Genomic DNA, 25750 nt, shown 5'->3' with positions numbered 1-25750 from the left:
TGCGGAAAGGGAAGATCTTCACCAAGTTGGATCTCCACGGAGCTTACAATCTCATACGCGTGCGAGAGGGTGATGAGTGGAAGACGGCCATGTTCACGCCGTTGGGCACCTACGAATACAGAGTTATGCCGTTTGGTCTCCAAAATGGCTCCCACTATTTCCAAGCTTTTATGCACCACGTGCTAGCGGGACTCCTCTACAAGAAGTGCGTATGTTTCCTCGACGACATTCTGATCTTCTCGGAATCGCCGGAGGCTCACGAGAGCGACGTGAAGGAGGTCCTGCAGAGGCTACGGGAGCACAGGCTCTACGCCAAGCTGGAGAAGTGCCAATTCGACGTGACGGAGGTGGATTTTCTGGGCTATAGGCTGTCCGACAGGGGACTAGCCATGGACAGCGCCAAGGTCCGGGCGGTGTTGGACTGGAAGAGCCCGCGAAATCGGAAAGAGGTCCAGAGGTTCGTCGGCTTCGCCAACTTTTACCGCAAGTTCATCAGGGGTTTCGCCAGGGAGACGGCAGCTATCACGGACACTCTCAGCTCCAAGAAGAAGAAGTTCACCTGGACGGACCAGGCGGAGCAGTCCTTCAGGAGACTTAAGAGTCTCTTCGCGTCCGAAGAACAGCTGCTACACATGAATCCCGGCAGGCCCATGAGGGTTGAGACTGACGCATCTGACAGAGCGGTGGGGGCCGTCCTCTTACAGGAAGACCCGCAGGGGAACTGGAGGGCCTGCACTTTCTACTCCCGGAAGCTCAGCAAGTCGGAACAGAATTACACCATCTGGGACAGGGAGTTGTTGGCCGTCCACGCAGCTTTCAAGGCGTGAGACACTTCCTCATCGGGGCCAAGCACACCGTGCTGGTCCGCACGGACCACAAGAACCTAGAGTACTGGCGCACGGCGAAGCTACAGAGCCAGAGGCACATACGCTGGGCGGAGTTCTTTGCGGACTTCGATTTCAGGATAGAGTACATCCCAGGCGACAACAATGTCATAGCAGATGCGCTCTCCAGGAAACCACAGTATCTCGAGGAAGCGGCACCGGTGGCAGCCAAGCACATTTTTGCACCGCAGGCGTGGGCGTGCGCATCAGCCACCGTGGACCTGGAGGCGGTGCGTCGCGCGTTGCAGACGGATCCGTTCGCACAGTCCAAGATGGAAGAGGTGCGGAAAGGCACAGCGAAGGACGACGAGTTCCAGATACGCGACGGCCTGCTGACCCGTAAAGGTGCTCTCTACGTTCCGGGAGACAATCTCCGTGCAAAGTTTCTGCAGCAGTTGCACGCCGCACCCAGCGCTGGCCACTTCGGCAAGGAAAAGACGACGGAATTAGTGGCCAGAGACTTTTGGTGGCCCCAGATGCGAGGGGAGGTCGCGGATTACGTCGCCAGGTGTGACACTTGCCAAAGGTCCAAGCCAGTGCACCAGAAGCCAGCGGGACTGCTGGAGCCGTTGGAGACGCCACTGCAACCGTGGGAGAGGGTGGCGCTGGACTTTGTCACTGATCTGCCCAGTTCGCGGGGCAAGATGGCGGTGCTTGTGGTGGTGGACCTGTTCACCAAGATGGCACATTTCATTCCTTGCGCGAAGGTGGCGACAGCGGAACAGACCGCCAAACTCTTCATCGACCACGTGTTCAAGGTGCATGGGTTGCCACGGTCCATTCTGTCCGACAGGGGGCGCCAGTTTGTTTCTAGTTTCTGGCGGAAGCTCCTAGGGATCCTGCACGTCAAACTCAACCTGTCGTCGGCGAGACATCCGCAGACCAACGGTCAAGCAGAGAGGGTCAACGCGATCATGCAGCAGTACCTGAGATGTTACGCCAATCAGCGACCCGCAGCTTGGGTGGATTACCTGCCGATGGCTGAGTTTGCCTACAACAACACGAAGCACGCGTCGACGGGGGTGACGCCGTTCTTCGCTAACAATGGACGGCATCCCAGAACCTTCCCGGGGCTCGTAACGACGGGGGAGGGGGTGCCGCACGGGGCCGACCATTTCGCAGCAGAATTGCAAGAGGTGCACGACGAACTACGGAGACATTTAGAGCTAGCTAAACAAGCCTATAAGGTGCAGGCGGACAAACACAGGAGGGAGGGGGAAGACATCCAGGTGGGAGACTGGGTGTGGTTAGCGGCCCAAGCGGTGCCGGCCAAGTCGTTAGCTAAAAAGAAGCTAGGACACAGGCAACTAGGGCCGTACCAAGTTGAGGCCAGGATCAATCCCGTAGCGTTTCGACTGGCCCTCCCCGAGGGTTCCAGAATGCACCCGGTCTTTCATAGGTCGGTGCTCACCCCCTACAAGGCCCCACACAGATTTCAGGAGTCAGGGACGGCACCAGAACCAAGCAGAGAGTCGCCCAAGAGGGGGAGGTCACCTAGGGCCGAACCAATCAACGAGGTCACAGAGATTCTGGACTCGAGATGGGGGGAAGAGGGAGTAGAATATTTTCTCGCCAGGGAAGGTGCCCCAGCCAGCGCCAACAGTTGGGTCCCGGACTACGCTTTGGACGAGCCCCTCCTCAAGGACGAGTTCCATGCCCTTTTCCCACACAGGCCTGTGCCAGCACAGTTTTTCGACGATTGGCTTTTTACGCCCACACTTTCCGCCAGCACCTTCCGAGGGTTCTCCTCCGCAGAGGAGACGACGCCAGAGTCGAGCCCTCCAAGGGGATCGTGTTCGGGGGTGGACACCGACCCTTCTTACTGGTGGGACGACCAACCAGAAGAGGACTGGCGCACGAGGTGGCGGATGGGGCCTTGGCAAGCAGACCCCACCCAGGCAACAGAGGGAGGGGAGGACGTGAACATGTTGGGAGAGGACCATGGGTTCGAGCACACATACACTGAACTGGAAGCAGAGGAGATCGACGTCGACGACCTGTGTCCGGCAGCGACCTCCGCAACGATGGAGCTCCCAGAACCTGCGCCCGAGCAGCGGGAGGGGGGAAGGGGGGGCTTCGAGGGGGGGATGGATGTCAGGGGTTCAGGGACAGAGGCACAGGTGAGGGGGAAGACGGAGAGCGATGGGGAAGAAACCCAGGACAGTGAGGAAGAGGATGACAATGACTTGAGGTCTTCCATGAGTCTCTCAAGTGAATCGGAGGATTCCCAGAAGGGGGCGCCCCTGGTCAAGCCAAGGGGGGTCACAGGGGGGACTTGCCAGGAGCAGGGAAGCAGCAGGGAAACCCCGAGTGGGAGTGGGAGATCGGGGTCGGCTTCCCAGGAGGAACGGAGTGAGAAGGGTGGAGTTCCCAGTGTGACACATGGAGCAGAGCAGGAAGGAGACAGGGGAAGGAGATCGGAGCAGGACGTCCTGCCGGAAGGGGCGGAGAGTAGTACAGGGAGTAGTGTAGCTGTCAAAAGGAAGGTCGGGGTAGCGAACGCGCGCCAAGTTCAAATGTGGAGGCGCGCGGAAATGCAGAGAGCCTGGAGGAGGAGCCTGGCCCCAAAGCACGAAGGAGGGGGGAGCAGGCATCTGAGGGATCCGCGTCAGGGGAAAGCAGGAGGGAAGGAACCCAGGGGGGCAGAAAGACCCTGCGGAAAAGAAAGGACAGGAAGAGGTGGTCTAGCACAAGCCTCTTAAACTGGTGTAGAGGCGGCACTGACTCAGAGGGGACTTCAAACATCTAGGCTAAGAGACGCGGGGCTGCGCTTCGGTTGTGGAACCAATAATGAACTGCAATAAACATCCTTGTATATAAGAAGAGCTTGGTGTTGGTCTTTTGTGAGCTGAGACCTGAGGCAGCCCCTGACAGGTACCTATTTATCTACTTGCACTTTTTGCCGTGCTTTTGAACTGCAGGTTGGTAGGAGCTGGGACTGAGCAACAGGAGCTCATCCCATCGCGGGGATTTGAACTGCCAACCTTCTGATTGGCAAGCCCAAGAGGCTCAGTGGTTTAGACCACAGCGCCACCCTCCACGCTCCGTATAGTACTCACAATTTAATCTATACTTCCATACCCTCCAAGTGTCACAGTTTTTCAGGGACAGTCCCAGAATTTCAAAAGCCATCCCGGCTTCTGATTTGATCCTGGAATGTCCCTATTTCCCCTTCTGAGCTCAAGGCGAAGGATGATCCAGCGCTGGACCTAAGCAGCGGCGGTGGCTGCGAGGCAACTTCCCATGGCCTCTCCATGGCCTTTCCATGGCTGCCACTGCAGCCCTCCTACCTTTTTTTTGAAAATTTTTATTAACAATTTCAACATAGCAAATTATCAAAACAAATCATCTTCCTTATTTTCCCCCCATTTTCCCCCTCCCACCTCCCCAACAAACCCTCCCTCCCTCCCCCTACGACTTCCCTTAGCTCCTCTCTCTGATTTCTCATCCAATGCTAACTTCTGCATATTATGAAACGGTATACATCCTTATATTATCTATCTTCTATGTTTATCCCTCAATAAATTTGTGTATGTTTATTCAAAACCTGCCAAGGAGTCCAATTCATTTTGTTGTTTTTTAAAATCATTTGTGAAAGGTTCCCATTCTTCTTTAAAGTCACAGTTGTTGCATGTCAATTTCGCCAGTTCTGCATAGTTCATCAATTTCTCTTGCCACTGTTCTTTCATTGGGATTTCCTCGTTCTTCCATCCTTGTGCAATCAAGACTCTTGCCGCTGTTGTAGCATACATAAATACAGTGGTGCCCCGCAAGACGAATGCCTCGCAAGACGGAAAACTCGCTAGACGAAAGAGTTTTCCGTTTTGGAGGTGCTTCGCAAAACGAATTTCCTATGGGCTTGCTTTGCAAGACGACAATGTCTTGCGAGTTCCTGCTGGGTTTTTTCCTTCCCCCCCTTTTTCTAAGCCGCTAAGCCGCTTATCAGCTGATCCGATCAGCAGATAAGCCGCTAAAAGCTTCTAAAAGCCGCTAATCCGCTAATCCGTCAATGGGCTTGCTTCGCAAGACGAAAAAACCGCTAGACGAAGAGAATCACAGAACGGATTCTTTCCGTCTTGCGAGGCACCACTGTAAGTTCTTTCTTTTCCTTGGCAGGTCTTGTCCTACAATCCCTAACAAAAATGCATCTTTTTTAAATAAATGTTATTTTGAACATCTTCTTCAGCTCATTATATATCATTTCCCAGAATTTTTTTAATTTCTCTGCATTCCCACCACATATGGTAAAAGGTCCCTTCCTTTTCTTTACATTTCCAACACATGTTTGATCCAGTTTTATACATCTTTGCTATCTGTAATGGAGATGGTATATAAATCCACTGCAGGCCTCCTCCCTTGGGCAGTTCGTAGTGGTTGCTGGAGAGTGAGTGAGGAGGAGGACAGGAGATTGCTGCTGTTGAGGCCCAACCCAATGATGGCTGTGAGAGGCAGGCAGAGGACAGCGCTGCCCTGGGTGGGAAGAAAGGGGGAGCGGAGCGGAACTCAAGGAGTCTTGATTTATTTTTAAATCAATAATAAATTTTGGGGGAAGGGACCAAAAATGGATTGGTGGAGGAGGGCCAGTTGGGCGGGTGTGAAAAATGCCCCTATTTTCATCTGAGGAATGTTGAAGGAGGAGCAAGCCGATTGGGTGCCTGGGGTGGCACACGTGCCCGGCGCCCAGAGATGGGGCCAGCCATCTGTGGGGGCGTGGCCAGCCACCCATGGGCAGGGCAAGTGAGGCAGGATGCTCCGCGGGTCCTCCGAGGAGTCTCCCTGCCTCCTCTGACTCAGCCACCCTACAGCTGGGGTGGGGGGGAGGCAGCGGGCGGACCGTTTGGGGCAACACAGAGCCCGGGGGTGCCCAAGCCACCGTGTCACTCCCAGGAGAGACGCGTGGCTCGGGCATGTTGCAGGCCCCACAGTGAGGGCCACACAGCATTTTGTCATCCCCTCAGTGATGACACCTGGAGTGGTCCACCCATCCTCACCCCCTTCCTCTGCCCCTGTTGAAGGGTGTGCACTTGTGGCTGCATCAAAAACAAAAGAGCACATATAATCAAACTGGAACAATGTGGAGAAGATTAGCATGGCCCCTGTGCAAGGATAAGATGCACATTCATGAAACGTTCCATATTTTTTGTAAGAGAGGATTTGGGGAAGTGTCTATGCTGTGTAAATAAAAGGATCCCCTCCAAAAAACCAAGTCTCAACAGGGCATGGATATGGGTGTTTATTGAATGAGTGATTGGTTAATAGGAGTTAATGTCTGAGATAGTGGCTTCATGAAATGGATGGCTGAATGGTTTTATGAATGACACGTGCTATGTTGATTGAAATTTTACATTACACTGCATCGTAATACTCTCTGCTTAGAGAGAGACAGGGAGTTAATGCACATGGATACATGATGTGCATGGATACAGTTTATATATTTCTTTATATAAATCTAATATCCCAGAGCTATTCCACCTGACTTTCAATTTGAACTTAGCCTGATCTTTTATTCCCCTTCCTTCCCTCCCCCTCCCCTTTTTATGAAGATTACCCGATCTGGGATCCCACAGCTGATTCTCCCCTGATCTCCTTGCTGGCCCAAATAGGACTAATTTAGCCAACTAGCCCCGGTGATCATCTAATGTTTATTGGATGGATTTTCCCCGTAAACTGATTCTGAATTTATTGTTATTCACATTTTATACTGTATCTTATGCTGTTTTTTATTGCATCAATTAAGTGTTTTAAATTTGTTGTTAGCTGCCCTGAGCCCGGTTTTCTGAACCGGGAAGGACGGGGTATAAATGAAAAATTATTATTATTTATTTATTATTGTTTTGTAAAACAGTTGATATGGATTTCCTTGTATTTAATTGCTTTTGTATTTGTTTATATGTTGCAAATTGCTTCGAGCTCTAGAGGTAGTAACAAGTATAAAAATGGGCATAAATAAAATAGAGATTAAACAACTCACTTTTGTGTCTGAAGCAAACTACGTAGCATATGTATTCTGAAACCAAAGTTCGTTTTTAAAAAAGCATTTCATAAAAAGCCTGTGCAATCTCTGGAGGAACAGCATCAAAGCCCTAATTTATTTCAGATCTACCACAGGTACCACTGAAAGAGCATACCATCCAGTGTTGACTTGGATGAATGAGCCACCCTATGACATCACGGAGAGAGCAATAGTTTCACGTTACCTGCCATCACCTCAAACGTAATACTTTTCCAGCCAGACATTTCACACATTCAGTGGTGAGTCACTGAGTGCTGCATGACTGAGTGCTAAGACATTAAGTGATGTACTTGAATGTATGAATCATTTCTTCAGTGTAAATCCTTTGGGTGATAACATAGTCTGGCTCACAGAGTCTTTAAATGTGTATGCAGTTTATCACAAAAAACACATTGCTCTTTTTGTCTTCTGTTTTTTTCCAAAGGAAGTGATTTCTACCTTCATCTTTCTTTCTTTCTTTCTCTTCCTTCCTTCCTTCCTTCCTTCCTTCCTTCCTCTCTCTCTCTCTCTCTCTCTCTCTCTCTCTCTCTCTCTCTCTCTCTCTCTGTTTGCAAGTTTCATCACAGGCAAGACCCTTCATTTATGCTGCCGGAATGAAATCCTCCAAGGAACTATATTTTAGTTGGCACAGGTTCCAATTCAAGCTGTTGCCATACTGGAAGTAGCCTCTTATGATACTGTTTGTTGTGAGTTACTAGTTTGCTTGTACAGTGTGTTCATTTGGAAAATTCCCAACGTGTCAACCATCTCGATGGCAATTCAGATTTGTGATTGGAAAACATTCAGCAGACTGCAGATACAGGCTATTTTCTCTGCCAGAAATGCCAGCTCTAGCTGATGCCTTAACAACTGTGCTGTGTCATAAAGGAGGCCTGGAAATATTAGAAGATTGACTATACATCTAAGTCCCAGTGAGTGGCAGGTTGTAGATAAATATACTTTCCTGATTCTGACCATGTAGGTCATTACTGCTGGGAAAGTGTATCAAAGAAACTGCTTAGCTATATTGTGCTGGTGTCTATTTTCATTGATATTACTGAACTGAGCACAAAATGGCCCATGTTTATGAGTATACTCAAACGCTTTAGATTGAATTTTTGTGTGTGTGATTTGCTGTGCAAAATTAAAGAGGTTTCGCTCAGATGATACCTGATCTGGTCCATACAAACAGAGGGCAGTAAGATCACACTTCCCTACCAAAAACATACAGCAGAACTGCTCAGCTTCTATTGTCCCAGAACTTATCCAAAAGGAAGAATTCAATGTCACTCTGAAACAGTTTAAGGGAGGACACGATTTCTCTTAATTGTCGGCTTAACTTAACTGAATTAATTTTGTTTGGGTGGAGAACTCTGATTGGTTTCTAGTTCAAAGTTAATTCTCTTACATTTTTTTTAAATTAAATAAAAAGCCTACCGTATTTTCCAGCGTATAAGACTACTGGGCATATATGACGACCTCCAACTTTTCCAGTTAAAATAGAGAGTTTGGGATATACTCGCCGTATAAGACTACCCCTCTTCCAACGCACACCAAATAAAAATTAAAAAAAAGTCTCAAGTCCGGCTCGGAAATCCGCTCCACTTCCCAGTGGCCAGGGGTGCGCTTAATGCTGTTGTTGGTTCCCAGCCTTTGTTGTGAGCCTTTCCTTTTCTTTCACTGTGGGGGCTGCTTAGGCTGAGGCAGCAGCCACATGTCTAGTTGCTGGGGCAATGCGAGGCCGCCATTTTGGACCACGCGGTCTACTACCGGGAGCGGTTAGGGTCATTCTGTTGCTGGTGATGGGGGGGGGGGGCTTCTGGGGCCAATTTTCAAGCGTATTTCTGCTTCATCTAGAGAGCTTGGTGTCCTCTGATTTAATTTGCTGCCGTTTTGTCCTTTGGTGGGGAGTTGCTGCAGGAGCTGCTGCTGTAGCCGGTGTATAAGATGACCCCCGACTTTTGAGAAGATTTTCCTGGGTTAAAAAGTAGTCTTATATGCGAGAAAATACAGTATTTAGACTCCTTGGCCCTTTAAGCTTAAAGATCATAATTGTTGGAGAAAATAAATTTCAAATACAGTGGTGCCTCGCAAGACGAAATTAATTCGTTCCGCGAGTTTTTTCGTCTAGCGAATTTTTTGTCTTGCAAAGCACGGTGTCGGGAAAGTTTCGGAAAAGCTTCAAAAATCACCAAAGTCTTCAAAAACCTCAAAAAAGGCTACCACACTGCGTTCTATGAGTTGCTCCTTGAAGTCAAGTCGCAACTGTATTAACGGTGTTAAGAAAAAGGAAACAAACTTGCAAGACGTTTTCGTCTTGCGAAGCAAGCCCATAGGGAAATTCGTCTTGTGAAGCAGCTCAAAAAACACAAAACCCTTTCGTCCAGCAAGTTTTTCGTCTTGCGAGGCATTCGCCTTGCGGGGCACCACTGTACCGCTATGTATGTGCTTTGATGTTTTCTCAGCATACTTTGTATTTTATAGTTCCGCACATCAGCTGGGTAATATTCTAAATGCTGATTATTACTATACCTGAAGGAGCGTCTCCACCCCCATCATTCTGCCCGGACACTGATGTCCATTGCCAAGGGCCTTCTGGTGGTTCCCTCATTGCGAGAAGCCAAGTTACAGGGAACCAGGCAGAGGGCCTTCTCGGTAGTGGCACCCACCCTGTGGAACACCCTCCCACCAGATGTCAAAGAGAAAAACAACTACCAGACTTTTAGAAGACATCTGAAGGCAGTCCTTTTTAGGGAAGCTTTTAATGTTTAATAGACTATTGTATTTTAATATTCTGTTGAAAGCCGCCCATAGTGGTTGGGGAAACCCAGCCAGATGGGCGGGATATAAATAATAAATTATTATTACTACTACTACTACTACAGAGGATCAGATTTGAATGAACATGAATTGAAACTTAACTGAACATGAACCAACCTAGCTTGTTTTGTGAAAGGATGAATGTGAACTGAAATTAGTTCCTTTTGGGAGATGTTTAACTGGAACTATAACTTATTCTTTTTTAAATAAACTTTCCAAGCTCTGGTAGGCACCATGTGTGGGTTTGATACACACAGAGGTATTTTATGCGTAGGAAAAACCATGGAATGTGACGCTTATCCTGATTATTCAAACTTTCTAAATGGTCCCCAGGTTCTGGCGATAAACAAGCTGTACACCCACATGCTGCTATTAATAATCCATAATGAATACATAAGCAATTAAAGCCAATTGTAAGCATTCCATGGAATCAATGCTGGATATCATATCTGCTTCCTATGGTAAGCAAAGAGTAAATAGTGGCGGTGTCACAGATGTCTGTATGGATCACTGTTTGGCTGAGGCAGTTAAGGAAAAAATCACAATAGAATCTGACACATGATTGCCTAACAACTCCCTCTCCTCAATTACAACCAGCATTCTTCTTTACAGATTAAAGAGGCTATTGAGTGATAGGGCATAGAGTCAGAACTCTCCTCTTCCCCCCTGATCTTCCAAAACAGCATCAAGTCTCATTGGCAAAACTGCAGGGAAGCTTCTGTGCTTGTCATTCGTCATGTGCATAAACACAAATTCTCAGTCTCCGGGGCTGTCAATCAGGTGTTTTTCAGGAGGACATTATCTCAAAACTTTAAAAAGAAGCGTAGGGCATCTTTGCAAGGCAACGGTGGAAAATAACATCCTGTTGATGTAGATGCGGAGGAAGGAACCAAGGCGCAGGAAGGAGCTCAGCACTTTGTTGTTCCTTTTAAAGTAAGGATGATAAGAAGCAGCCCACCCCTTTCCTCTATCATGGAAAAGAACAGCTGACATGACTACAGACTGTGCATGCTGAGACCAGCATGATTTTTACATTCCATTGAGCTAGAACAAACATACACACAAACAGAGAGAGGAAAGAAGAAAATGAAGGCAGAATGCAAAAATTGCACTCAAATTCCCTTGCCTTACTCATTCCATCGCATCGGACTAGTTCTTTCAGCAGAGCTAGCAGGTTAACAACCAGAATTTGTGTTTGAGAGATCTGGTAACAAATTGTGTGGGCCATGTAAGATGTTTTGTTTGTTTGTCTTTGAAGCTAGCCTTCTTTTCCTTTTTTTTTTTTTGAATTTGCATTTTATTTATTTGTTAACATTCTTATATTACATCGGTAAACGTTGTCACATTACAGGACTTACTATAATATAATTTCCAACATGTATACAAAAATTATATACAAATTTTATATACCTAGAAAGAAAATGAAACAAGAGAAAGAACAAAGAGAAAAAACAAATACAACCCCCCCAAAAAATCATATACATACCAACACACTAGACTTCCTGTCTTTCCCATTGTATATTCCTTTCCTGAATATATTTCTTTACATATTATCTAATACATTCCTATATGTGCTCTTATTCTTATTTCTCAACTCAGTCTCACTCCAATGTCAATCAAATGCTACCATAGATAGCGAACCTTTACTGTATTTTTGAAAATATGTTTTACATCACTTTTCCATAAATTTTTGTTTTGAATTGCCTCTCAGGGTATTTGTTAACTGCACCATTTGAGCAAATTCTTGTAGCTAAGCTAGCCTTCTTTTCCACCATTGGTTTTTTTTTTAATTTATTTTTAATTTTCATTTTACAACAAACAAGAAGCAAAAAAACTATTAAAAATCAAGTTATTACATATATCATATTTTGTTTCCCTCCCCCCTCTTTCTGCAGTTCCTTATGTTTATAATATTGTTACTGAATTTCCAAATTAAACCTATTTATTATTTATCACATATAGTCAATATTTGTTTAATATCACTGCATGTTTTTACATTAATCCTGCTAATGTTTGCAATATTTTTTTGTAAATATTCGATAAACAATTTCCACTCTGCATTTAACTTGGTCGTCTTGATTTCTTATTTTTCCGGTAAGCTTCACCATTTCTGCATAGTCCAGTAGTTTCTGTGGCCATTCTTCTTTTCTTCCTCCCGTCCTTGTATAAATGAGATCCGAGTGACTGTGATCATAAACATAAATAGATCTTTATATTGTGTAGGTATCTCTAGTCCCATAATTCCCCACAGAAAAGCCTCTGGTTTGTTATTAAAAGTTATCTTAAACATTCCCCCCCCCCAATTCATTATATATCATTTCCCAGTAGGTTTTTATCTTTTTCCACCACTGTTTTCCCACTCATATGCTGCTTTTTATTCACATAATTATTTGTAGTTCTTTGCTCACCCATCATTTTTCATTACTTGCCCTCCAAATAGTTTTGAGATTATTATAATGGGCCTCCAAATATTATTGGACTGCATCTTTGACCATTGGCCAAACTAGCTTGGGCGAATGAGGAGTTCACATGTTCCCTCATCCCTGATACAGTGGTGCCTGTTCAAACTAAGTATCAGGTCTGAGGAGGGATTTGAATTGAACTTTCCCATGTCCATATTCATTATTTCCACACACCTTTGAAATATATATTGTACACCTCTATATGAGCCTTGACATCATGGAGGGAGTATGAGAAGCTCTTTGTGTTGTTGTTGTTGTTTAGTCGTGTCCGACTCTTCATGACCCCATGGACCAGAGCACGCCAGGCACTCCTGTCTTCCACTGCCTCCTGCAGTTTGCTCAAATTCATGCTGGTAGCTTCGAGAACACTATCCAACCATCTCGTCCTCTGTCGTCCCCTTCTCTTTGTGCTCTCCCTCTTTCCCAACATCAGGGTCTTTTCCAGGGAGTCTTCTCTTCTCATGAGGTGGCCAAAGTATTGGAGCCTCAGCTTCATGATCTGTCCTTCCAGTGAGCACTCAGGGCTGATTTCCTTAAGAACGGATAGGTTTGTTCTTCTTGCAGTCCATGGGACTCTCAAGAGTCTCCTCCAGCACCATAATTCAAAAGCATCAATTCTTCGCGATCAGCCTTCTTTATCGTCCAGTGAGAAGCTCTTTGTACAACTGCTGAATTTCATGGTTACCACCAGCTAGACCTAAGATACTATAGGCATAAGCTACAGAAAGGCAGACAAAAAATATTTTATTTAAATTAATAAGAATTAAGCACACAGCGGAGCATTCAAGTCCATTTAATGGCAATATTATAGGTTATATTCTTGAACATTTTGTTACTCTCCCCAAAAACTTTCATGCAACAAATGTGTTCCAAGTTTCCTCTTTCATTGCTGCTTTGAAGTGAGACAACGTCAGTCCTGTTGTCAATGTATTTCATTCATAGGATTTATATTGGGGGAGCTTTGTATTACTGGGTCTTATCATGTCTCAGAGAACCACGAGGACAAGGATAGAAAATTAAAGAAAATCTTGGCTAAGCCAGATGGCTTATTATACAAAACTGGAGGGGGAGGAGAGCAGTCAAAGGAAATTAGTTTGATTTTGTTTCTATAAAGGATGCTCCTATCAAAATAGATTAGTTTTGTTGCTATTGCTAGCTCCAGCAAAGAATCCCAAGGGAAAAGGCAAAAAAGAGAGAGAATAAAACTAGAAACATTGCCGAAAAGTCTCCAAGTGTGTAACCTACAGCCTCTTTTGTGAATTACGCCAAGATACATCTTTTGTTGGCTCCGGGGATTTGTTTGGGGTAGCCTAATTCCAGCTGACCGAGCTCATACTCCAGCCTATGAGCAGAGAAAAGTCACAGAAAAATGGCAGTTCAATAGCATGATAGTCTCTGTTGGATCTCTCAAATGACCCCTGAGGTTTCTAGCTGATGGTTAGATTATTATATTTTGTGCTTTCCTTGCTGATGAATCACAGAAAAGGGGGAAAGAGGAAGCAAAGACGTAGTTCTGTAGCGGAAATGCAGAAGATGGTTGAGAAGGCATAGGTGGCCCTGCACAATTGTTGTTGTTGTTTAGTCATTTAGTCGTGTCCAACTCTTCGTGACCCCATGGACCAGAGCACGCCAGGCACTCCTGTCTTCCATTGCCTCCCACAGTTTGGTCAAACTCACGCTTGGTAGCTTCGAGAACACTATCCAACCATCTCGTCCTCTGTCGTCCCCTTCTCCTTGTGCCCTCCATCTTTCCCAACATCAGGGTCTTTTCCAGGGAGTCTTCTCTTCTCATGAGGTGGCCAAAGTATTGAAGCCTCAGCTTCACAATCTGTCCTTCCAGTGAATGGATAGGTTTGATCTTCTTGCAGTCCATGGGACTCTCAAGAGTCTCCTCCAGCACCATAATTCAAAAGCATCAATTCTAACCCTTCATTTATGGCCACCTTAAGTCCAAAAAACAGCTCAACAATTTTGGGGTCTTCCTTAAAAAGCTTAGCTTTCTGGGTGGACTGGTTTGGGGGTGGCCTGGTCTGCGTTTGGGGAGGTTTTGCACTGTTGTATGTGAGTAGAGAGGCCCATTTTGTTTAATAAAGTTCAGCCTTTTCCCCTAAGTGATTTGTTGTTGATCATAGATCCATTGAGAAAAGAACCTGTTTGCATTTGGCAAAACAAGTTTCCTGGCTGTTCCTCTCTTATAACTACAAATGCAACCTTCAGAGTTTATATCAGGCATAGGTAAACTCCGGCCCTCCAGAACTTTTGGAACTACAACTCCCATCATCCCTAGCTAACAGGACCAGTGGTCAGGGATGATGGGAATTGTAGTCTCATAACATTTGGAGGGCCGGAGTTTGCCTATGCCTGGTTTATATAGTCCACAACACCTGAAGGGCACCTGCTCTACAACCTTACTTATTCCTTTGCCTCTTCTGTATCTGTCATTTCTCATGAAGATTGCTGGTACATTTTTTCTAACTTCTTTCAATGAAATCACTAGATTTTGATGGTGAATAAGTCTTATGAGCTCTCCATCATTTCCAAGACAGTTCACCCCCAAATTTCAGTTTAGGTTCCATCACTGTGAAATCCCTAGAAATGTCTACATAGCTTTAGGGAAACAAGAGTGTTTGCTTGTGTTATAAAAAGCTTTATCTTCCAATGAAATACCAGCTGCTAAGGATAAATATGGCAGCACTTCAGCTGCATATCCGTTGCCAGATGTGTCTAGTATATTATGCAGTACTTTAGCCATAAAATGATGTTCTATTTTTCAAACATCCATCTCATTTAATTGCATCTTGACCAAAAACTATAATTTCCATGGCATTTCTAGAGCATTTCTTGAGAGGGGGAAAGCCATATTTCTGAAAGTTAACACTTGCGCACCACAAATCTACAACTTACCTCTATGTGATCCACTAAGATCGCTTAGTCTGGCTATGGCAAGATCAGTGCTGGATTTAGGGTGGTGAACTAATGCCAGGGTACTGGAAGAAGCAAAGATCACCAGTGTTGAAGCAATGCTTCTTCAACATCAACTTCGCTGGACTGGTCATGTTGTACGGATGTCTGATTATCGTCTTCCAAAGCAACTACTCTATTCCAAATTTAAAAATGGGAAGCATAATGTTGGTGATCAACAAAAGAGGTTTCAAGACTGTCTCAAGGCAAATATTAAAAAAATGTAGTATAAACACCAACAATTGGGAAACACTGGCCTGTGAGTGCTCCAGTTGGAGAACAGCCTTTACCAAAGGTGTCATGGGCTTTGTTAGCACTCGAACTCAGGATGCAAGGGAGAAACGTGCCAAGAGGAATGCAAGCTTGGCAAATCTACACCGTGATCAACTCCCCCCTGGAAACCAACCAATGTCTCCACTGTGGAAGGATGTGTGGATCCAGAATTGGCCTCCACAGTCACTTATGGACTCATTGTTAAAACCTTCTTATCTCATTATACATGACTAAGCCATTTCTCACCTTCTCACCCCTTGCCTTTTCCTGTAAGACCTATTACAGTCGTTAAGAGTCGTCAACAGGCTCATCTCAGCTATCTGCCAATCTCCAATTCCCACCACCCTTCTGAGTAATACCCCTCCCCACCTTCTCACTATATAGAAGGATCTGGCAACTTCTGTTTCAGTGTATCTGAAGAAGTGTGCATGCACACGAAAGCTTATACCAAGAACTAACTTAGTTGGTCTTTAAGGTGCTACAGGAAGGAATTTTTTTATGTTAAAACCTTGTTTATGGAAGGCAATCTTACTCAGCTACGAGTGATTGCTAAAGAAGAAGAAGGTGTGGGTGGTTCCCCCACACAAGGCATCAAATCAGGGGATGCATAATTAATAATAAGAAGAAGAAGAAGAAGAAGTCTATATTTATATGGGTACCTACTGAGAAGATCAATTAAAAAACAACTGCACCAAAATGAATTATTGTGAAAATAAATATTGAGGGAAAATATTTTGTATTCACTCAGGGATGTTTTGTGGTGCACCCAACTGTTTTTTTAGATCTCTAAATGTGTCCTAAGATAATAAAGCTGGCAACAACAAATAATGACACTTTTTTTAGGGCAGGACAAATGGCCACACTGTCCTTAGACATAATCCAGTAAAGGTTGGTCAACTATATAGTAAATCTCATTGAAATCTACAGAACAAACATTTAAGTGTGGATCATAGTTCCATTGACTGCTGTGAGGCATTGGCGCCATTAACTTCCACCACATTATGTCCCGTGTCTCTACAGGGAAATAAACAAGTAAGTATATTACACGCATCATTTCCTGAAGTTGTATATAAATATGGATACTTGACTACTATCGAGGTATTGAGTCAGCTAATTTTGCTTGTCAAGATAATTCAAGGAGAAGTTGTTCAGGCCTAGCTTCAAAATTTATTCTCATTTTTATTCCCCCATATGGGGGAATTTATGGCTGATGGCATCGATGCTGGTCGAAGCCCCAAGGCAATTTTATCATCCCCTCGTGAGGCAACAAAATTGGAGTCAAGGTACAATAAAATGTTTAGCCTACATTTCAAGTGAAGAATTTTTTCAATGAATAACAGAGATTCCGGATTCCAAAGTTATGTCTCTCTCATTGATTTTGGGTATAATATTTCTCTTGCATATAAATATTTGTATTACGAATACTGGAATATATTTATATTGAATATAATTACATTTATTACATTAATGCACACAATTGTCCAAAAATGTATATTACTAACTTTCAGAAGAACTTAAAAATACTCCTGTTTATCCAGGCATTTAGGAACTAAGACAGTATTATCTCTTAGCCTAGGAATCCCCAACCTTCGGCCCTCCAGATGTTTTGGACTACAATTCCCATCATCCCTGACCACTGGTCCTGTTAGCTAGGGATCATGGGAGTTGTAGGCCAAAACATCTGGAGGGCCGCAGTTTGGGGATTCCTGGGCTAAGAGATACTACTTCTGGCAACCTTGAAATTATCAGCTATGGTGGAAAGTGATTGTTTTAAATATCTTTACATGTTCTTAGTGTTTTTTGATGCTTTAATTATTTTAAATGCTATTATAATTATTTTATTTGTTACCTGCACTTCACTGCAACAGTTACTTACAGCATTAAAACCATATTAAAAACATTTTAAAGTAACTTATTTTATTTGCATGAAGCTCAAATATTTCCCCTCTAAGATTATGACTCACTAGTATTTGACACCAGCCAGGCAGAACAAAATATAAACAGTAACAAACTAGTGCTACTGTTGATATAAAATGCCAAACACAAACATTTTTCATTTAATTTGGGAATGCCCAATCATCAAAGCATACTGAGAATCCATATTAATAGAAATAAAACATATTTTTCATCAGGACCTCCCTAGAGATCCATTTGTAACAATATTTGGATATCTTAAAGGCATAGCACCAGATGGAGACCAAAAAGTGACAACATATTTAGTAACAACAGCACAAATGGAAATTTGCAAAACTGGAAAAAGCCTCTTTCATCATCAATAAATTCCTGGCTCACAGAAGTCTGGGAGATGGCGTATATGATTAAACTCACAAACCTGATAAGAATAAGAGAGGACAAATAAAATATATATTTTTTGAAAAGCGGAACTTGTTTGTATCATGTCGGTATAATAAAGTATAAGAATAAACCCATACCAGATATTAAGAGATATAAAGAAGTATCAGGAAATTCCATAACAATAGATAGCAAGCTAGGAGTGTCATTGTTTTACTTTAAGTAGGATGGAAGAAGTCCTAGAAGTCATATGTGTCTGTCTTTTGATGAACAGAGTAGAAGATTGAGTCACATCTTCTTCTTTTTCTCCCACCCTTCTTTCATCCCTCTAAGTTCACTTAAATTTTCTACTGCTGTTCAGAAGTTTGTCCCTACTTGAAAGTTTACCTTAATACCATCTCTTTTAAAGTAGTCTCCACTCGGTTCCTACTTAATTTTCATCCCATTGTAGCAGATAAAAAGAAGCAATATAGGATGCCAACAGAAGATTGGTTGGGAATTCTATATCTGAGTATGATAGCATGATGAATGCATGCAAAACTTAAAATGGAAAAAGTCTAAATAATTCTTTAACGAAAAGAAGATTGTGAATTATGGTGTGGAGAGAATGTGTGTGTGAATTCAACAGTGCCTTGTTTTTGGTTGCTAGTTTGTTAATGTTAATATTGTTTTGTGGATTATGAGTGCTGTAGTGCTTTGTGAAAAAGGGACACGGGTGGCGCTGTGGGTTAAACCACAGAGCCTAGGACTTGCCAATCAGAATGTCAGCGGTTCGAATCCCTGCGACGGGGTGAGCTCCCGTTGCTCGGTCCCTGCTCCTGCCAACCTAGCAGTTCAAAAGCACGTCAAAGTGCAAGTAGATCAATAGGTACCACTCCAGCGGAAAGGTAAACGGCGTTTCCGTGCGCTGCTCTGGTTTGCCAGAAGCGGCTTAGTCATGCTGGCCACATGACCCAGAAGCTGTACGCCAGATCCTTCGGCCAATAAAGCGAGATTAGCGCTGCAACCCCGGAGTCGGTCACGACTGGACCTAATGGTCAGGGGTCCCTTTACCTTTATTGGTTTGTGAATCTTATAGTATGACTTTTGTTGTGGTTGGGCTATTTAACTTATTTTTTTTTGCTGTTTTGTTAAAAGTGTTTTACAGAATGTGGTTGCTGTACGGATGATTTGTTAATTAATCTATTTGATTCATGTTGTATTTGTCATGTTCTATTATGTTCAGTGCTTTTTTTCTTAAAAAAAATAAATAGGTGCCAGTACTCACCATGAATTTGTTACTGTAAGTGCCTCACTTTTTAACAACAACAAAAAGAGCTGCTGGTATTGCGTATTGTTGAGTATCTCTTGAAAAAAAGCACTGGTATTGTTATTTATTCTTGCCAGCTGCTTTGTGATTCATGCGAGTGTAAAGCAGCATGGAAATATACATATATTTAGAGTGAGAGAGGGTTATATTCAATTCAGCAATATAAATAATAGATATATAGATCTATAGCCATTATATTGTTATCAATATTAGCTACTGAGCTAACTTCATCTTATATCATCTTATCATATGATATCATATTATCATATGAAATCTTATATCAAGATATCATATTATCAGGAGATCCATCCCATACCCTCCAACATTTATCCAATGAAAATAGGGATGTCTTACTCCATAACAATAACGATAATAATTTTAATATTTATACCCTGTCTATCTGACTGGATTGCTCCAGGCACTCTGGGCGGCTTCCAACATATATAAAAACATAATAAAACACTGAATGTTAAAAAACTTCCTATACAGGGCTGCCTTCAGATGTCTTCTAAAGGTTGTGTAGTTACATATCTCCTTGGCTCAGGGGGTCACATAACTCCATACCCTCAAACATTTCTCTGATGAAAATAGAGACATCCTAAGGAAAAACAGGACATTCTGGGATCAAAAAACCGGGACAGCTTCTGTAAATCCTGAACTGTCCCTGGACAATAGGGGCACTCAGAGGGTCTGCCATTCTACCTGGTATCAAGATGAGGCCTTTAGTGTGATGGCATCTTCCCTTTGGAACCCCTTCCTGTTATATACCAGCCAAGCACCATGTCTACTGTCTTTTCAGTTGATGCTTGTTGAAGACTTCCCTCAAGACCAGGGGTCAGCAAACATTTTCAGCAGGGGGCTGGTCCACTATCACTCAGACCTTGTTGGGGGTGGGACTATATTTTTTGGGGGGGAAATGAATGAAGTCCTATGCCCCACAAATAACCTAGAGATGCATTTTAAATAAAAGGACACATTCTACTCATGTAAGAACACACTGATTCCCAGACTGTCCACGGACTGGATTTAGAAGGCGATTGGACCAAATCCGGCCCCCAGGCCTTAGTTTGCCTACCCATCTCTTTACCTTCTCACACACAAAGCCTTCCGCCTTCCTGCTGAGGGAACAATGAAGGAAGAAACATACTATGGTCTAAATCAATGAGTGTGCAAGAAGGACATCAGACTTGAAGTGAAACCAGAGACAGGCATCACCTTTTGAAAGACATAACGATTCTGAATAGTGATGCAAGATTCGGAAACTGTAGTTTGCCTACCCATGCTCAAGACTTTGAATGTCACACCTAACTGTCAATCAGTGACATCAGATGCAGGAAAAACTGCAAAGGAAGTGAATTCCTTTGGAATGGGGTGCTGTCTGAATTTGATGCCCTCTGCATGGTTCCCTGTAATCTCACTTCTCGCAGCGAGGGAACCGACAGAAGGCCCTCGGAGCTGGATCTCAGTGTCCGGGCTGAACGATGGGGGTGGAGACTCTTCTAGGTGATTTATAGCTTCTTCGTAAAGACTATACAATGTCCAGGCTCTTCATATTCCAAAGAACTTTACTTTCATAAACATATAACTGAGAAGAATATACCGTATTTTTTGCACCATAACACTCACTTTTTTCCTCCTAGAAAGTAAGGGGAAATGTCTGTGCGTGTTATGGAGGAAATGCCTACGGGTGGCATGCCTACGGATTTTCCTCCTCTAAAAACTACGTGCGTGTTATGGTCGGGTGCGTGTTATAGAGCGAAAAATACAGTATTTACATTCTCCCCTGCAAAAAAACCCAAAAGCTTAAGGTTAACATCAAAGAACTAAGCAGACTATTTCACAAAACCATCTCCCTCCCCTGTTCTGTTCCACTTGATTCCATCTCGCTCCATCTGACATTTAGACAAAATAATTTGGCTTTGAAACGATCCAATTCTTCATCTACGTAATAAGTAAACCACCAGGTACAGATTTGAGCTATTTAGTGCCATTTGTATTGCATTTCCATAGCAGAGACACTGCTATAAAGCAGACTGTTGATGATTTGGGCACTGGGCATCATTAGTCCCTTGCTTGCACTAGGTTCTGGATGGAAGGTGGTATTGCTGTTAATATCAAGCAAACATATAACGGTCTTGTAGATCTTTTGGCAGGCATTGGTCCTGTGGGGTGATTCACAACAGTGATCATTGGATTTTAGATTACCTTGCTGTGTAGCTAGCTGAAGGGGTAAGCGGACAGCACTAGCATGCCATTCTGAGATAAACGGAAGGAACAGATTCAGGTGCTAAATTGTTCACATATAAATGATGTTCCATGCATGTCCCTTGGTGCTGTCTGTTTTGCTGCAGCTGTGACCAAAAGATTGTGGCGATGGCATCAATGGATGTTGTGAGGAATTCTATTGCATGTCAAGGCTCCGAGCCCTCCCCCATTTGTTGAATAATAAAACACACGGACACCAGTATTTCAGGTTAATGGGATAATGAAGGCCACAGCTTTATTGGTTATAGAATGTGAGTGGTATTTGTTAAGTTGTGGGCGAACATATCAGACGACATGGCAATTCTTCAAACAGCTCTTGTTTATTCAGAGGCCAGAACAGAACTGAACTGAAGAGCTCAGTGAGCCTGCTTTTGTAGAGCTCCAGAACCACGTAACTGTAGCAACTTTCTAAAACTAGCCAATCACTGACATCACTTTCGATCCTTCATTTGCATACAAACTATCCAATCACTGAACGTCACTTTTATCCTTCATTTGCATAACTATCTAAAGTATCCCCCTGCTGGCCCAGGGTGAGAACTTCAGTACATAACAGTATTGACTTAGGCATTGGAATTGAACTGACTATATCTGACTCTTGCCTGCCATGTAGGTAGTCTAATAAGGGTCAACTACCAGTAGGGGGAGCCCTGTTGATGTACATCAACTGAGAGCTCTCCCAGGGTCCCTGATGGGGTCGTGGCATGGCCCTAGCACTTACCTGGGCTTTGGACAAGATCCACACCCCCTTTAACAGAATACCCTTAAAGCAGAGGGGCAGGTGATGGCCACAACCTCACCTCCCATAAACCAGGTTTTACCAATGCTTAACCGCCAATCCTTACAAAGTTGTGATGATTGCTACGAGGCAGGTGAATACCCCATGGCTGGTGCCCATTTGCCAAGTGGGGAAATTCCTACCTGGCCCCCTCAACAGGTAACCAACCGTTGTCCATAGCACGGCCAAGATGAAACATGAAAAAAGGGCAGGAGGGTGGGAGATGCGTGAGGCTGCTTAAATTACGCAAGCCACACCCCCGGTCGACTGGATTGGTCGGCTGGGGGGCGTGACGCTGCCAGGACTCCCTGTGACGTGGGTGGCATCGCCACGCTCCCCGCTGTACACGGGGAAAGCGTGTGGCCTGCCTGCAACACCGCTCCTCTGGGAGAGGGGGGTACCTTTGTAAAATAATAATCCAGATGAGATCAGACCCCATAGTACAACATGCATTCTTAGAGATGACAAGCCAGTGTCTCCGTATATATAATTAGACATTTCTGAGGCTTAGCCCATTTCATTTTTGGCGTTTTTCCTATACTTTGCACTGTGGTCTGAAATACACAGACCAACTAGGCTTCACCCACAACTGATTTGATATCACAATATTTCCCGGATCATTACAATTCTCTTATTCAATCCGCTCACCACCTCTTCTTTTCATCTCCCTCCACTGTACAGTGGTTAAACTCACATATTTTCCATTCAAGGAAGGAAAGAGAAAGGAAAGATGACTGATACCTTATGTATCAGGTGGTCTGTTTCGAACATTAAGAGTTCTATTGCTGTTTATTCCTCCAGCTGTCATTTACAAACGTTCAGGTTCCACGTCAGTCATGTGTGTGATCAGTGTCACTCAAGGTCACATTGTTATAAAATGGCTGCCACTTCATTTATCATCTTGAGGATTGTCCTTGTCTGGTTACAATGCAAGTACGATAAAGGCGGGGGGTGGGATGGAGAAAAATATCCTTCTTGGACATAAAGAGGTAATAAATGTGTTCCATATGCTTTCACACCAGTGCATCAATTGATTAAACGAAGTTTATCTTTCATCCATTTAGCTATTAGTTTAATTGTATACAAGGACCTTCACTTAAACAGGAAAAAAAGCAAGGGGGGAAGAAGAGGTGAAGGCCCTTAAAGGGTGATAGAAATCAATACATGGATGAGCAGAGTCTTTTTTTAATGGTTGCTGTGAAGTACTGTAAGTAGACATATAAATTCAAGTTTTGCCATTAAAAAAAGGAGAGAGATCAAATTACTAGCACACTAATACATGGAGTGGAATGTAATTATCTTTGGATTTTACACTTCTCCACACAGTCGTACCTCAGAAGTCAAACGGAATCCATTCCGGAAGTCTGTTCGACTTCCAAAACGTTCAGAAACCAAAGCGCAGCTTCCGATTGGCTGCAGGAAGCTGCGTCAGATGTTTCACAAACTGGAACACTCACTTCCAGATTTGTGGTGTTCGGGAGCCAAAATGTTGAAGTCGCAAGGCATACAACTTCTGAGGTGTGACTGTACTTTGAGATACAGTTCTTGGCAAAAGAATAATAATATTCCAATGTGCATTATATTGTATATGTTATATTGGGACACGATAAGTCTACAAAGGTGTACTTTGAGATCAAATATTTTTTCAATTAGTATATCTATTTGTACAGTGGTACCTCGGGTTACAGACACTTCAGGTTACAGACGCTTCAGGTTACAGACTATGCTAACCCAGAAATAATACCTCAGGTTAAGAACTTTATTTCAGGATGAGAACAGAAATTGCGCTGTGGTGGCGGGAGGCCCCATTAGCTAAAGTGGTACCTCAGGTTAAGAACAGTTTCAGGTTAAGAATGGACCTCCAGAACGAATTAAGTTCTTAACCCGAGGTACCACTGTATTATCTAAATGTGAAACATATTTTCATATGAACTTTAATTTATTATTATTATTATTATTATTATTATTATTATTATTATTATTATTATTATTATTATTATTTATTTTGCAGGTTAACATGAAAAGAGAACAGATTTACGAATGGACGCAAGCAAGGTTGATGTGGGAGTAGAACTAAGACTGATCCATCTATCCTTAATCCCACTGTAGCGGTACTGTATTTTTAAGAAATGTGCAGAATTCCCCACTGAAATTCCGTTAGGTCCATTTTGGATGCGACTGGGGACCTCCCAGGGCAGTCATTTCCAGCCTCGGGTCCCCAGATGCTTCCATCATCCCTGCCCACTGGCTAGGAATAATGGGAGTTGTAGTCCAAAAATGTAGGGGAACCCAAGGTTGGAATTGGCTTTTCTAGGGAACACTGTGAATGATTTCTTTATAAGACAACACCAAGAATGGGTGTTTTGCACTCCACTTGAACATACTGTGTCTGGATGGAGAGCGCTTACCTTGTTCTCCTGAATCTCTAATATTTATTTATCTTGCAATATTTTTCTTTGTAAATCCTGTTACCCACAATAAAGCTGTACTGTCCTTTAAAGGACTTTGTATGCTTAAAACTGATTCCAGATTCTGGAGGGCAGCATTCTGGAAAGCAAAATTTAGAGATGTACTGGGTATGAACACAAAGCCTACTGTTAAGTGGAATAGGAAGACTACACTTTTACATCACATCTATTATTAAATCATACAAAAGTGAGATATAAGAAAGAAGCAAATAGACCAAGAGCTAATATGGATTGAATTTGTTTGCTTGGTAGATTCTTTGGGATTTATCAGGATAAAACGTCCCACATGCCTGCTGTAAATTAGAAAGATTGCCTTGGTTAAATGAACCTGAAGATAGGAAATATTTAACTCTACCTTTCATTTGTTTGAATTCGCTGTATTTTGTTTTGTCTCAGATACTTATTTTGGATATATTATCAAGACAGTATGTACTTCCATGTAATCCATCATACACCTCCGTTTTTCTTTCCATTGTAAATTCCTTTCTTATCAAATGTTACTTTTGCAACCACTTTTAAGTTTAGACTGATAACCATATTTTATTTTATTTTTAAGAAAAGCAAACCAATCTGCCTGAAACAAAAGTTGGTTATCTGAGAACTTTCCTTTCTAGTAAACTTCCTATGCAACAGATAGAATCCAAGAGAATTTAATTGCTTTTGTTTATTTAACAGGATTTATATACCATTTAGTCATAAACTCTAGGTGGCTTCCATAGAGTATAAAATATTTATTGAAAGAAATTCTCATAAAATTTAGTAATAAAAGCAAGTTAAGCTGCAATGTATCAAAATATAAGTGAAACCAACGTTAAAAATATGTGTCATAAAATAAATTGCATGTCAAAAATGATATCCCTAGGTAGGTTTGCCTAACCAAAACAATACACTGAAGGCACTTGCCTGATATCAATGAGCAAAAGCAAGATGCCTGTTATTTTGACAGGCAAACATTGTGTAGAGAGAGTACCAGATTACCAGTTTTCTCTTGGGAGTGTCCTGCATACCTCTATGATCTGGCAATGTGGCTCTCTCGTAGTCTAGGCTGACTAAGCAATCCCGGTCGAGGTTGAAGGAGGAACTGGGGTGAAATATTAATTGCCTCTGGTCTATTTTTGGGAATCCTGCAACGTGTTTAAGTTTTTACTCTGCTAACAATACGTCAGAGTTCTGCTCTTGATCAATATGAGTAGAATTTGTGACAAACTGTAGGGAAATCAGGGGAGAAGCTGAGGGTAAAGGACAG

The sequence above is a fragment of the Podarcis bocagei genome, assembly GCF_964188305.1.
Source record: "Podarcis bocagei genome assembly, chromosome: 10".
Taxonomy (NCBI): Eukaryota; Metazoa; Chordata; class Lepidosauria; order Squamata; family Lacertidae; genus Podarcis; species Podarcis bocagei.
Note: the sequence above shows the minus strand (reverse complement) of the source record.